This window comes from Ursus maritimus, unplaced genomic scaffold, assembly GCF_017311325.1.
Source record: "Ursus maritimus isolate PB19 unplaced genomic scaffold, ASM1731132v1 scaffold_1, whole genome shotgun sequence".
In the NCBI taxonomy this organism is placed as follows: domain Eukaryota; kingdom Metazoa; phylum Chordata; class Mammalia; order Carnivora; family Ursidae; genus Ursus; species Ursus maritimus.
In genome coordinates, this window is record NW_024423343.1 from 77706786 (window position 1) to 77722014 (window position 15229).

Genomic DNA, 15229 nt, shown 5'->3' on the forward strand with positions numbered 1-15229 from the left:
TACTTTGCTTTATAAGTAATCAACACTAGTTCATTCTCAAATTGTAAAAGAACTTTAAAAATATGCTTAAATGTGGTCAAACACATCAGGTAAGCTTTCAGTATCTACTAGAACATTGTTTCCTCTCCAATTTGGACTTGCTGAGAAACTATTTTCCTGAGACTTTGCTGCACCATTATCTTGAAATTCTCTTCACTTTCCTTCTGTTTCACCTCTGTATCTCACGGTCCATGTTTTACTCTTCCTTAGTTTACCCCACTTTGTTACTGGCACATTTTTCAGTAGTTTCCTGAGAAAGGTTTCATGGGAAGTAAGTTTTTGAGACAATACCTGTCCGAAAATATTTTTATTTCTGCCTTCACACTTGATTGATAGTTTAGCTGAGTATAGTATTCTATGTTGGAAATTATTTTTCCTCAGGATTCTCATACAGTACTCTACTGTTTTCTAGGTTTCACTGTTTCTATTGAAAAGCTGAAAAAAGGTTGATACTTGAACTATATGATATGACTTTCTCCTCCCTCCTTTTCCTCTCTTCTCTTCTGCTCCCCATCACTCTCCTTCTCAGACCTTTATTTTCTTCATCACTGATATTCTGAAATTTCATGACCCATTTCTCCAGTGTTAATGGGTTTTTTTGTTGATTTTTTCCCCTGTATTCTTCATGAACTCTTTCAGTCTCAAAATTTATGCTCATCAGTTTTGGAAATGTATTACTTCATATTTTTTTACACTTTGTTCTGGTCTCTTTTTTGGAATTAATATTATTCATTAGTTGTACCTTTTGGAAAAATATTATTTTCTTAACTTCTCTTCCAATTTTTCACCTTCTGTCTTTTGATGTTACTTCTGGGAAGCCTGTCTCAAATATATAGTGCAAACATCTTACTGATTTTTAGATTTATTCTTATCCCGCTTGTAGTTTGAAAGAGTTCTTTCTTGTTCAAGAGAATCTCCCTTGTGAAAATATCCTGTTCTTGTTTCAAATGCAATGTATTATCTTACTGAGAACTTTACTTGCAATTTCTTTCTTTTATCTTTTTTTTCCCCCCTTAGGAACTGTTTATTTTCTTTCAACTTTATTTCCATTTGTTTGCCTTTGTGGAAGAGCAGCTTAAGACTACTCAGTGGTTGTTCCTACCCGTTCAGTGGCCTGAGCAGTGGGAGCTGCAGACCAGTCTTCAGTGGCAGACTGAGCACTCCAGTCTTCAGTAGGGAACTGCTGAATAGGCACAGAGGGCACCTGTATGCCTTCAGACCAGTCTGTGACTTCAGACTGAGTAGCAGTGAACTCAGGAGCTGGAGCAGTCCATTCACCCTGAAATTCCTCCTTGGTCACAGCCTTTTCAGCAGAAGCCTACTCTTCCTTTTCAATCTCTTCAGGATCTCTGTAGAAGTAGAGATCAGGCCTGACCTCCCATGGTTGTTCAAAGGAAATGGTGCCACGCACGTGTAGAACTTCCTGGGCCAGCAACCACCATATCAGATACACTGAGGGAGAGCTCTCTTGTTGTTGCAAGAGATATCAATGTCCACATAGTGCAGAGGAGAGTCTGTGTTACACAGCAATGGTAGGCAGGTTAATATAAGACAGCTCTGTGAGGGGCTGATAGTCAGCGTTGGGATCAATAACCACCAGAAGTCTCAGCTCCTGGAAGGCTGCTTGGATCTGGTTAGTGAAGCTTCCTGGAGTGAAAAAGCCAGCAATAGGAGTGGCTCCAGTAGCAGCAGCAAATTTCAACACAGCTCACTGACTAGTATTCCTGGATGATATGACAGTGACGTCAGCTGGGTTTTCAGTGCAACAATGACATGAGCTGCCAGCAGAAGCTTCTCCCAAGTTCTTTTCAGATTTATGATATAGATCTCATCACTCTTCCTTCCATAGATGCACTGTCCCATTTGAAAGTCAAGGTTGGTGCCACCTAAGTGGGTTCTTGCTGTTAGGAATTTGAGGATATCCTCCTCTTTCATTTTCAGAACATCAAGGACTCTGGATATTGTGAAAGTTTCCCTTTAAGTTATGATGGGAATGTAAAACAAGGTTGTATGAACCCCTACCCAGGTCTCAAACTGTAAGGCTCTTTGTTTTTTAAGTTTTATTGTCTTTCCTTTATCAACTTTGTTTCCTCTAAGTCTCCCTTTTCTACTTGTTCATTTTGGTCTTTGCCTTCTGCATTAGGAAGTTCCAATGTTTGATTTTCCCTGGTTGGCAATTTATATTTAAATGTGAGGTCCTAAAACTCTGGAGGCGGAAAGAATCTTTGGATTGATAGCTCTTACCATGAGCAATAAAAAGGGGACCATGCTATTTCACTTGAGATGTCCTAATGACAGTTTTGTAAACCTTTTGTTTTGAGCTAATCTTTTGAGCCCAGGATGGGAACTCTCTAGCTTACTTCTCAATGGTGCTGCCATCAGCATTCTGAGAGCCAAAAAGGAAAAAAAGGCTGAAAGACTCCCAGGACAGAACATAGATTTTCACTCAGTCTTCTTGCTGCCAATTCAGGGCTATACCCTATTCATAGTTTAGCTTATTGTCCCTGAGTTAACAGTCTCTTTAGATCAAATTTGCCAGAAATGGAAGCTTCATTTCCTCTCCTGGTAAATTCTTCTGACTTGGGATTTAGCCTGGCTATGATGGCCTGGGGAGGTGATCTGGGAGTCTAGCTACTCGTTAGATAAAACATTCCTTTCACCAATCTTTCTAATTTTAGTTTTGTCTCCTAAACCCAATTTAGAAGTATCTGGTACCCCAAACTCCTATGATTTGGGGGGTTATGCAGGTAAATTGGTTATCTTATTTTTTGTATCCCCCCAATATATTCTTTTCTCTCAAGTCTAATTAATCAAATATCACTTTATCTACTGAGAAATAAATATATACAAATTTGCGACATACTTATACTAAAAAATCTATCTAAAATTCAAATTTAAAATTCAAATTTCATCCACTATTTTGTCCAACAACCAAAGTATGGTAGAAAGCAGAGTAAGGAAGGGTTAGGAATGCTGAAATTTTTACCTTACAATATCATGAATCAAAAGAGTGTTTGGATTTGGGACAAGAAGAAATATATATATATATTTACATTTTATTTATTTATTTGACGGAGAGAGAGACAGCCATCAAAAGAGGGAACACAAGCAGGGGGAGCGGGAGAGGAAAAGGCAGGCTTCCCAGTGGAGCAGGGAGCCCTATGCGGGGCTCGATCCCAGGACCCTGGGATCACGCCCTGAGCCAAAGGCAGATTCTTAACGATTGAGCCACTCAGGCGCCCCAGAAATAGATATTTTTTATATAATATTTAGATTAGCAAAAGTACCTAATAAACTTACTAACCCAGAACTTTTTAGACAGAGAGGGGATAAAATACGGGAAGTAGGATGAATAAAATCTTTATCTATTATATCAGAAAATCACTAACTTTCTGCTAATGTCTAAATTGAGAAATAAGAAAAGCAGTACATTAAGACATTCACCTAAAAGACCGAAAAGCAGGCATGATTAAATATCGCTGTCACTGGGCACCAGGAAGCTGCTGACATAACATGCAGAGGAGAGGGTTATGATTTTTATTATTAGTCCTATAGTACTTTTGCTTGTTAATACACGTTTAACTTAATTTTTTTTTTCAATTTGTGTTAAGGATTACTTTAAGCAAATATTTATACTTCTAGTATGGTATTTATTATTATAAAGTAGCAAAAATATTGTGCCCATAAGTGTCTATAGCCTTGACTTAAAAACACTTTCACATACATCTTAAATATTGAAAAGTCAGAGTCAGAATAGCTTAAGTATCAAAGAGAGAAGTCTATTGGAGAAATTAAATTTTCTCTTTTTCTAGTAAGGACAGACTTTTTTTTTCCATGGAAAATATTAAATATGAAAGCAAAACTCCCAGCAGGTGATAATAATCTTGCTTTCATGAAAGAGCAGTCAAGAAAAACACATTCATTTGTCTACTTTCAAAGCTTGCTGCAGTTACTGTCAAATATCTGAGCAATGTTCTCATTTTTAATAATGATTAAATAAGTAATTGTTTCATTAGTCTTAATCTTGGGGCTTACTATAATCTAGGTTTCATGAATAAGCATACTAATTTGTCTGATTAATTTCCTTCTAGCAGTAATTTTAGTTAATAAGAGTGATAAAGGCAATATACAAAAAATGTAACATTCCTGTAATTACTGACTAAAGTTATGAATATATAAATATGCAATTTCCAAAATGAATATGAGTGAAAAATAATAGAAGGGCATAGATATAATAAATTTGCATAGTAATATCAAACAAACTTAATATATACCACGGTAGTCAATGAATCCACTTCAAGTCAAACTGATTGACCTCACAAATTAAAAAAAAAAAAAAGAAAAAGAAAAACTGTTGTAGCCTTCATGTTCAGTATTATAGGGTCTCTGATGGAGTTTCTCTGATAATAAAATGAAATTACTCCATACTCACTACACACCATGATTCTATAAATAATAAATAAATAACTGATCTTATAAATAAGAGATAAAATACTGTTTTATGATCCAAATCTATGGTGAAAAGTCATGTCTACAAAATATTGAAACCAATTTCCACAAAATACACCAAAATTTCTACCTAGTTACATGCTGAAAACTTATTCTTCTCAGTTGTATTTACAAAGGTACACCTCAATTTAAAAAGGTAATGATAGCAATACTGTAGCTTTAACAAAAGTCATGATTTGCATGAATTACTTATGTTTAAAGGTTTTTGTTGTTTTTTTTAACTTAGGATTCATAACATACCACACCTTATTTTACAACAGAAAGAGAAATTATGGTTCAATTTACTAAAATAATTATAATCATAATCACATCTGCTCTTAAAGACTGTCAAATATCTCCAGAGTGCACTGCATACATTTCCTGTACTAGATTCCCTCTTTTATGAGTTAATTAAACAATTTCACAGCACTATTGTACAACTATTCTGCGTGGCATATTGTTTGTGCAGAACATTCCCTTTAATAGCTCTATTCTTCAAACAGATGTTCATTTAAATTTTTTCAGAGATTTTATTTGAGGAACAATTAGTGCATTTATCCTAGTAATGTTGTCACCTTTCTGTGGATTTTGAAGCAGCTCTATCTCTATTTTATGTAGTCAACAATTCCAAAGGGAAGAAAAAAACACTCTTTAGCAAATAGGTCAGTACACAAGAATATCAGCAAATTACCCTCAAATGGTGGCTACTCAAAGTTACCCTGGTATTAGAGTACAAAAGCAACAAGAACTTTTCTCAAAGCATGGAAAAATAAAAATACATGACAGCACATTTCCCCAGTCTACTAGTTTTGTTTTTATGAATTTTTACTTACACATCCAAGCAGATTGGATTCGTTATAAACCAGTGTAAAGTGACAAATTGAAGGGAAGAATGGATGCGAGACCCCTTAAAGTTTGACAAAAGAAAACTGAATCAGTCAATCCCTAAGACATATTTTCCTGGGAAAGTGACACTGTATATTGTTAGGAACTGGCTTATCTTACCTAAACATTTTAAAGGACGGAGATGCCATCTACCATGTGTTTTGAAGAGAAGTTTACCGCCTTGCTTGACTTAAATCAAGTTTTACAGGATTTGAGTCTCTGGTCAGGTTTGCTTTGTGGAACTCTCTCGATGGATTTACCTCCTCTTATTCTCTCTGTCTTTGAGAGCTATTGCAAAGAGTTAGTTATGTTTGCCAGTGTAGATGTTGCATCTCATGAGAAGAAGGGCCACTTTGTTTTCCTTTTGTGAATAATCTCACTGCAATGAAGTCAGAATCACATTCTTTTACTCTCCTTTAAATAAACGGTGACACAGAAATAACATTTGTCCTCGCTTTTGAACTACGGATTGAGAATTATGAACATCTATTTACCACTTTAAAAGTATAATGTGCATTCATTTAGATGGAAATACAGTGTCAAGAAAAATGAGGAACAGTATGTTTCCAGAGCTATTCTTCTATTCCTTTTTCTTTCTTTCATTTTCTATTAACCAGAATTTGATTCTATTTGAATAAGAAAGCCTGAAAAGTTGAAGCATTACTAGGAATTTGAAATATGCTCACAAAAGGAGCACTTCATTTTTAGGTTAAAAAGTGTGCAAAATGTTAGTTATTGGAAAGTTTCAGAACAATCGTACATAACGTCCCAGTCTCCTCAAAGAATATAGCAGAGCTTAAGATAATAAAGTTTGAACTGTTTTCTTTACCTACACCTTCTGAGGTCTCTAATCAGGAGTGGTCTCAAGGAACATTATTTTAGAATAGGCTTATGAGATGCCATTCTGGGACAGAAGAGTTCAGGAATGATTAAGAATACTGGGATAGCTTTCTCTCTGCCATGTGAACTGTGTGCACCTGGCAGTGAACAATGATGAAATGGAATGTATATGACAGGTTGCCAGAAGCAGAGCACTCCAGTCATTGTAAAGTGAGACCATTTAGGCACTGTTTAGAATGGCAGTAATTTGAAAACCACCTAAAATGTTCAGACAAAGGTAATTTTTAAATGTATTTTAATATATTTATGGAATAAAATGTTCTTTGGACAATAAAAATGATAATACATTTTTTATTTACTAGCACTGAAGAATAATTATAGTGTAAACCCTTAAGAGAAAAAAACAAGTAAAAAAAGCAATATGTATATTCTGGACTCATCTATTTATATATTTATATGAGCACCTGCTCTCCAGACTAAGCAACTTAGTTCTTATTGCATTTACTTAATTTTCCCCCTTACTTTATACTAAATATGATTTGTTTAACACTACAGTGGTCATGATGGGAATATGCTGCCACATACCATGGACACAAATGCTAAGCTTTGCAGGTCAAATATCAGGCTACATTATTACAGTGTGTGTGTGTGTGTGTGTGTGTGTGCGTGCGCGCATGCATTTGAATTTCTTTTTGAAGTACTATAAACATTCATCTAGGTGCACTAATCATAATTGAATATGTTAATGAATTTTCACTATTGAACACATCTAAGTAACAGTCACCCATATCAAGAAAAAACAATTTCCAACCTCATTCCTGCCTCTCCGTCACTACTACTTCCATTCAAGCTTAAACAATATCCGATTTATAATACTTTGGCTTCTTTTGCTCAATACTATCTTTGTGATATCTTTGTTTTGTGTCTTTTTGCATTTAGAGTTCATTTATTCTCAGAGCTGTATAGTATTTCATTTTATAAGCATACCACAATTTATACACCTATTCTGTTAAAGGATATTTGGACTGTTTCCAGTATATGACTTAAAAATAGTGCTGCTATAAACATAATCATGGGGATTTATATATTGTTATATAATATTTACTAATTTTTAAAGATTATTCACATCTATGTTTGGGTACCAATTCTCCCTTTTTTGTAGTGTCCTGGTCAAATTTTGGTTATCAAGGTTATGCTGACTTCATAAAATGTGTTAAGAAGTGCTCCTCTTCTTCTATACTCTAGAATGTTTTTCACAAGTTCACTCATTATAAATATTAAGAAGCATTCATGAGGAAGCCATTTAGTCTTAGAGTTTTCTTCTGGGAGGTTTTCGTAATAATATTTTCAATTTCCTCAAAATATAGATGATTAAATGGTATCACTTTTGCTAATTATTTTTTGTAAAATTTTAAAATTTCATCTACATGTTAGATGTCTAAAGTTTTTTCAATATTGCCTTTTAAACTATTTTTAGTATCCATGTAATACCGTTTTGTTTTTTTTTTTAAGATTTATCTATTTATTTGAAAGAGAGGATGAGACAGAGAGAGAGACAGCATGAGCAGGAGGGGCAGAGGGGGCAGAGGGAGAGGAAGAAAGAATCCAAAGCAGACTCCGTGCTCAGCACAGAGCCCGATGCGGGGCTCAATCTCATGACCCTGAAATCACGACCTGAGCTGAAACCAAGAGTTGGATGCTTAACCAACTGTGCCACTCAGGTACCCCATAATAATCACTTTTTAAAAAATCTATCACATTGGTAATGTTTCATTTTCTTTCTTTTCTCTTGGTTAATTTTGTTAAAGATTTAGGAATTTTATTAGTAATTTGATTAGTAAAATTACCTTTTGTTTGTTGATTTTCACTATTTCACATTTGTTTCTTATTTCACTGATTTCTGATCTTATTTTTAAGATTTCCTTCTTTCTACTTTCTTTGGCTTTGATCTGCTTTTTTTCCTGTGTTCTTGAGATGGAAGCTTACATAATTCATTTTCAGACTTACTTCAAATACAAATACTGCTTTTGTTTTTATATAATTTGCATTTATGCTGGATTTTAGCTAGCAAATTTTAACTACAAAAAATAACAATCATATCAATATTAGATGCCATAATAGCTGACATTTCACAGCTATACAACAAATGTTTATTGAATGTCTGCCACATGCCAGGAGCTGGGGACACAGTGTTGAAATGAGATACATACGTCATCCTCATGGAGCTTATAGCTTATAGTAATGGGGGACAACAGAGAGCAGTCACATAAACAAACACCTATTATTTGCTAATCATTGTTAAATGACTGTAACTTTTGTTTTAAAATTAGGAAGGACCACAATGAACACTAGGATGACAAAAGAAGAAGACATTTAATAATGACAACTATGCTAGAATAGGTACTAATATCTGCATTTTACAAAGACAAGTAAGACTCACAAAGACCCAGTAAACAAGTTTATAACCAACAGACGGATGGAGTTTCCAAATATATTCTTTCCACTCTATCAAATACTTCTGTCAGAGAGCTCGGCATTCTGTTAAGGGGTTCTGCCCTTCATCCTTTTTTAGACACATATAACCTACGACTCAAAGGTAGTTATAAACAGCAGACAGCAGCAGATACTTCCAATGAAGGTTTTAAAAAGGTCTTTTGGTAGTGAGATTAACATCTGAGGTTTGATTTGCAGACTCAAAATGCTAGAATGTAATAACTGAAGGATGTTCCAAGATGATTTTATTTGCTCCTATTATTTATAGATTGGTCACAAGCAGGATGGGAGACAAATGTGTTAAGGGTTAGTGTAAAGCTACAAGAGAAAACAAAGGAAACACAAAGCACATGCCTTAGAGAACAACTGTATCTTCCCAGAAAATTCACATGATATAAATGAGCATTTCTCACAAAATTGAAAATGATGTTGTCAAACATCCCTTCTCCTTTCCTAAATAGTTACGCGTTTCAAGTCCCTTTTTATCCATTCCCGAAGAAGAGCCTCACAAATAAACAAAAGACACTGAATGGGCTCCCTTTACAAACAAGCTTCTAGCAGGAATCTCAACTGCTCTGTTGTTTGCTTCCTTTTGCTTCGCTGCTCCAGGCAGACAGCAGTCAGTCAGCCCCCTATGCCTTCAGCAGAAGAGACTGAACAAAGAAATCTCTGGGTCCAAAATGCTCAAAAGATCTGCAAATACTTCAGGGCCAGTGAATTTTCAAAACCTGTGAGTTTTGCCTTAAAATTACAAAGGGCCAGGATGAACACAAAACTGGTTGCTGGAGGGTTGGGAGAGAATGACAGTGACTGAGGGGAGACAGCTTCCCAAGAGGTTCTGAAATGGGGAAAAGGGAGACCTCAGCCATAGGAGCATTTGTGGAAGGAAAGATCAGATTTGGCACTTCCCTGACATACACATATTCACCTATGGCAGATTTCTATTCCAGAGGTAGCTGACCTGGTGGCCAGGTCACAAATCATACTGGTGGCCAAAACTCAGCTTCCGCCCTGCCCATTTTAGTCTGTGTGGTGAATGCAGTTTAGAACCTCAACTCGACAGAACTGTGCCTAATTAACACTCTCCTAATACCCCGGCAAATAACAAACCTGCTGTGGGGGAAAAATGAATTCACACTTCCTTATCAAATTAAGGCCAAAAAAAAAAAAAAGTTTCTAATTAGCTAAAATCAATTAATGTGACAGCAAAATGAATGTATTTATACTGTCAGCTAAAGGTACAGTCAGAGAAGTGTCTAATATATAATGAAGCTGCTGGAGTTTCTTACAGCAGTTAATAAGGGGTTGGGGCTGAGCGGATTTTATCAGTGATTCACAGAATCTGATGGATTTACCTCAGAAGCAGCAGATGTCCTAGAGCATTACCGGACCTAGGTGATTTCTAATTGTAATTATTCATTAAAACTTAGGGGGAAAATACATGGTTAATCAGTAATAGGCATGTAGATCTTGTTGCTTCTTTGCAAACACGCATATAAATGCACAACGCACGTACACTTAAAAATAAAAGGAGTGGAGAGCCTGGGTGGCTCAGTCAGTTAAGCATCCTACTGGACTCTTGGTTTTGGTTCTGGTCATGATCTCATGGGTCCTGAGACTGAGCCCCACATAAGCATAGGTGGGCTCTGCACTCAGCAGGGAGTCTGCTGGAAGATTCTCTCCTGCTGCCCCTCCCTCCACTCCCCCTTACTCTCTCTCAAATAAATAAATAAATCTTCAAAAAACAAATAAAAGGGAGCTTTAGACTGCTCATTAGTAGGTTCTTTATGGAGTCAGTCATATTTTCTGTAAAGCTTTCATGGCTAGTAACTATTTCACAAACTTTTCCTTTATAACTATGCTCAGTTCAAGCCTTGAGACAGAAAAGTACTCCTTGCCAAATAACTCAGGTTGGGGTCCACAAATTACCTTGCTCCCATCCTCTTCAACTATAGTGTTTTGATTCCAAGAATACTGGCAAGTCAGGTGGCTTGAGAGAATGGTCTTACTGACCTGATAAATTGTTAACAGAGAAATGTCCACATTGTGATAATTAGTTAAATGTGATCTAAAATAACGATAATTACATGTATCATGACTTTCTATTCTAGACCAAGTATTTTTTTAATGGACATTTGAGCAGGTTATACAACAAAGTTTAGCACCTCTTCTAATCATAGTTGACTCTTACTGAATTCACCTTCATCAAAGATTCTATTTGATTCCTCTCCAAGTCAGTGGACACAATAGGCATCATCCTTTCCCCTGTGTATGGATGGTGTTTATTTACTTAATGAAGTGTCTGGAGGCCTCTACTGGTGTTTAGGAAAATATCAACTGAGATAGAACAATAATCTTAAAAGGCTTCTAAGCAGATGAACCTCCTTTAAATATATCCAAAAATTCATTCCTATATTTTTAGCACTCTTTCATTATTGTAAACACTGGTAAACTGATTATTGTCATTCCCCGATGTCACCTTTTCTAAGTGAACTGTGTGGCCCCAGGATACCCTGTGTTCTCTTCTCCGGGATGCCATCCTGCCCTGCCCATCCTAGCTGCACTAATTTATCTGCCTGAAGATTATTTTTTCACCCTCTGTCAGCTTATATCATGTCTGAACTCCTCATTCCCCAGGGATTAGGGCAGATTTTTCCATCAAAGCAGCTGTTTGCTTTTTTTTTCTTTTCTCAGTAATGGCAAAACAGCTTTGTTATAAATTAATGGTGTCCACATCAGATGGGGGTCAAAATCAGCTTCTGTTTCATATCCAGTATATTTCTAATCAGGTAAAACTGACAAATACATAAAACACAGTGAGAAGCTGCCAGTAGGAGAAATGGGTGGGATACAATAAAATCTGGAACAGACAGAAGAGTGATTATAAAGTTATTTCTAAAAGCATACAGGAAGAAAGGAGGTGATTACCATTGATTGTGACTTTGCTGTGTGTTATACTTTTAGTAATTTCCTCAAAAGTACAAACAATATGAGCATTTTCTTTCCACATTCAACAGCTTATGAAATTCTTTGTAATGTTTATAATACATAACCTCAGTACTCTTCCATCAAAGGAAGAAGGGTATAGAGAAAAGGCAAAATAGAATCAAGTAACACAACCAGCAATCTTAATGGCTATACAGGCATCTATATACATCAAAAGTGAACCTAGGCACATTCTTGAAATATAGGCAAGAAAGGTGAGTTCTGATAGTTAAATTGCCACAAGTCTTAAGTCTTATTCCCTAAAAGCAGACTCTGAGACTAGTATTCTCCTCCAAGTTATTTTTTAAGGGAGTGCTCTCAGAACAGACCAGAATTGAAAGAAGCAAGGAACTGATTTCTGGTGCACTGAGACTGGGTTATACCAGGCTGCTATCTTCCTTCTGGAAGCAACGCAGTGAGTACTTGGTACATCTACCAGTCAAGAAATTACCCTGCAACCCTCAAACCTCTCTGGATGAGGTAGCTCCAGTCACCCAATGGATTACAATGTGAATCATTATCAGCAGCAACTATAGCCTTCAAAGGCCTCTCCCAGGTTCTAAGAGAGATGTCCATACAGTCTGCCACACTCTGTGATGCTTTCATGGCATTTGCTGAGAACCAATGCTCAATCACATATCAAACAGAGTTCTGTGACTTCCTTGGTAAACTTAAAAGCTAATGAGACCCTTCAGGCAATCAACACATGCATAGAGATAAAAAATAAATTGTAATTTTCTTAACTATTCCCCCTATCCTATCTACCATCCCATTTTTCTAAAAGACAATGGGCAACAAAATCAATCCTTCAAATGATTAAAAAAATAGAGGTTTTTCTTTTAATAAAGTATATAAAATAAAATCTTCCTTAAGTATAAGAAATACAAAATTCTATCCATCAATGTTAGCCATATAACCATACTTTTGGCTAAGAATAGGATTTTTAAGTTGTAGATGATATTTGAGATATCTCTTAACCTTTTCCAAATATTTCAGGTTATTCTAATTCCATTCTAAATTTTACTGTCTTTACGTAAAAAATCAAATATTGGTTTTTATGAAGTTTTGGGGTTTATAGAATTTATGGAATTTTAATTGGGTGGAAAAAGAAAGATAAGATTTCACTTACTTCTCTGAAGTTTTGATAAGCAGATCTGCTAACTCATGGAAGTAGCAAAATGATGCTCATTCATTTTATAGTCACTTGTGTATCTGCCATAGTTGAACATTTATGATTTTAGATAATGCTGCAAAGGGTTTCAGAATAAGACTTCATGGTATCTTGAATGTTGTATGAGTCTCCACCTCTACTGGACATACTTCTAAACTGGTATTAGGCCATCTGACAATAGTTCAAGACAAGATCATGGGCTGTAGGTTCAAGTATGCCTTGGCCTTTGTACATGCTCTGTTATCAATTAGTTGTGTGACCCTGAATATAACTTAGTCTCTCCAAGCTAGAGCTTCTATTTACTACTTAAAAAATAGTTTACTATTAAAAAAAAAAAAGGTACATATAACATTACTTGCCATCAGACTTATTGTGAATATTAAAGTGTATATTTGATAAAGATACCACATTAAACACCTATCTTCAGCTCAATTACCATATAAAAGAAAATACATATTCTAAAGACTCAAAAATAACTTAGAAACAGAGTTTAATTGGTAAGCCCAAAATTTTGAACAACTCTTGAAAAACCAAAAGCTTTCAGGGATCAATTATCTTGAAAATCAAGACTGAGGGAACACCAAGAGTTCCCTCACTCAGAGTTAGTGGATAGAAGGAGGAGAGAAGGTCCTGAAGAAAAGTTCCCCTCCTCTGCTCTACTACTGAAATACTTGAGAAGGTTGATAAAGTACAGCTTCCTTTGTGATAATGCTCTCATTCAAGTTATACTGTACTATCACATAACCTTTCACAAGAGCATTTTGAATCCCCTTAAATCTGACAGATATCAAGCACAGAATGGAGATGGGAAACACAGTTATTGAGATGGAAACATTTCAAATAAGGTTGTATCAGAAAAGAGTAGTCCTAAAAACATTAATGCTATTAAAGCTATCTGGAAATGTAAAGATTTACATTAAGCTTTTTATAAGCAATAAAAATTTAAAACATATGGAAGATTCATGTTCTATTTATCAGATAATCTTATACCTAGCTTAAATTTTAAACAGTTTCTAACGATCACCTGATTTAAATATCAAATTTAAGGCATTACTGTAATGAAAGATGGAAAGAATTGCACCATGTAGAACTAGTGCAGGGAAAATAAACAGCTGACTCTCCTAGTGGTACCAGAACCAGTGTCAAAGAATCTCTATTTGTGTTCTTTTGTTCTGCAAGCCCCTTATTTCTTCTAGTAATAAGGATTTCTTTATTTTTTCTTTCTCCGACCTCCTTAGAGATACTAAACATTTAATAACCATCCTTTATAAAAAGCTTTCACTTGTCTAAAGATGCAAATTAATTATCATCACTTTGCATAATTGGTTCACAAGAGTTTAGTAAAGTTAAACCAATGGGGAAAAAATAGGAACAAGTTTAAGTATGTTCCATGTTTGTATTCTTTATGGTCACTATAGTATTTCATTAGGAAAAACAGCTAAAAAAAAATTGATGTGGAAATAGTAGTTAGAAGAATTCCTGCAAAAATTTTAGTTTTTTAATTTCAGGCTTCTTATTTAAATGAACCACTTGAATATTCATCCTTAAAGATTTGATCACAGTTTAATGCTGTAACATTTAATTACCTTCATTTTTGGGCCACTATAAATCAAAAGATTGTAATTCAAATGTACACTAATTTATTCTTGACCTTGAAGTTAATTACTAACCATCAGAGGCTTTAATTATTGTTGGCAAGGTGGGAATATATCAAAAGAAGACCTGCTGAAACAAGAAATAGAAATGAGGTTTATGGGCACTGAGAAGGTCTAGAAAATATAACCAAGTAATATCTAAGGAAAATCCTGATACCAAAACCTGACAAAGAAAGAATAATAAAAAATAAACTACAAAACAACATTCCTAACGAAAATGCATGAAAAATTTGTAAACAAAATTTTAGCAAATTAAATCCAACAAATCTAAAAAAATATAACACATCACGACTAAGTGGGGTTTGTGCCAGAAATACAAAGTCAGTTTAACAGCCAAAAATTAATCAAAGTACTTCAGCAGATTAATAAACTAAGAAAAAACCATATAATCATCTCAACAGATGTAGAAAAACATGTGACAAAATTCAACATACATGACTAATAAAAAAACTAACAAATTAGGAGTAGAAAGGAACTTCCTAAACCTGATATAGAACATTTATGAAAAATCAACAGCTAACATCTTATTTAATGGTGGTATCTGATTCATGAAAGAAAAAATGGATCTCATACAATTTAAAAACTTAGGTTCTTTAAAAGATATTGTTGGAGAAGAAAGAAAGAAAGAAAGAAAGAAAGAAAGAAAGAAAGAAAGAAAGAAAGAAAGAAAGAA

The 15229-nt window shown here is 35.0% G+C and overlaps 1 pseudogene; it reads right to left on the reverse strand.

Annotated features, from left to right (window-relative positions):
- Positions 1-1120: 1120 nt before the first annotated feature.
- On the reverse strand, positions 1121-8467 carry LOC121104274 (annotated as a pseudogene).
- Between the last annotated feature and the right edge of the window lie 6762 nt (positions 8468-15229).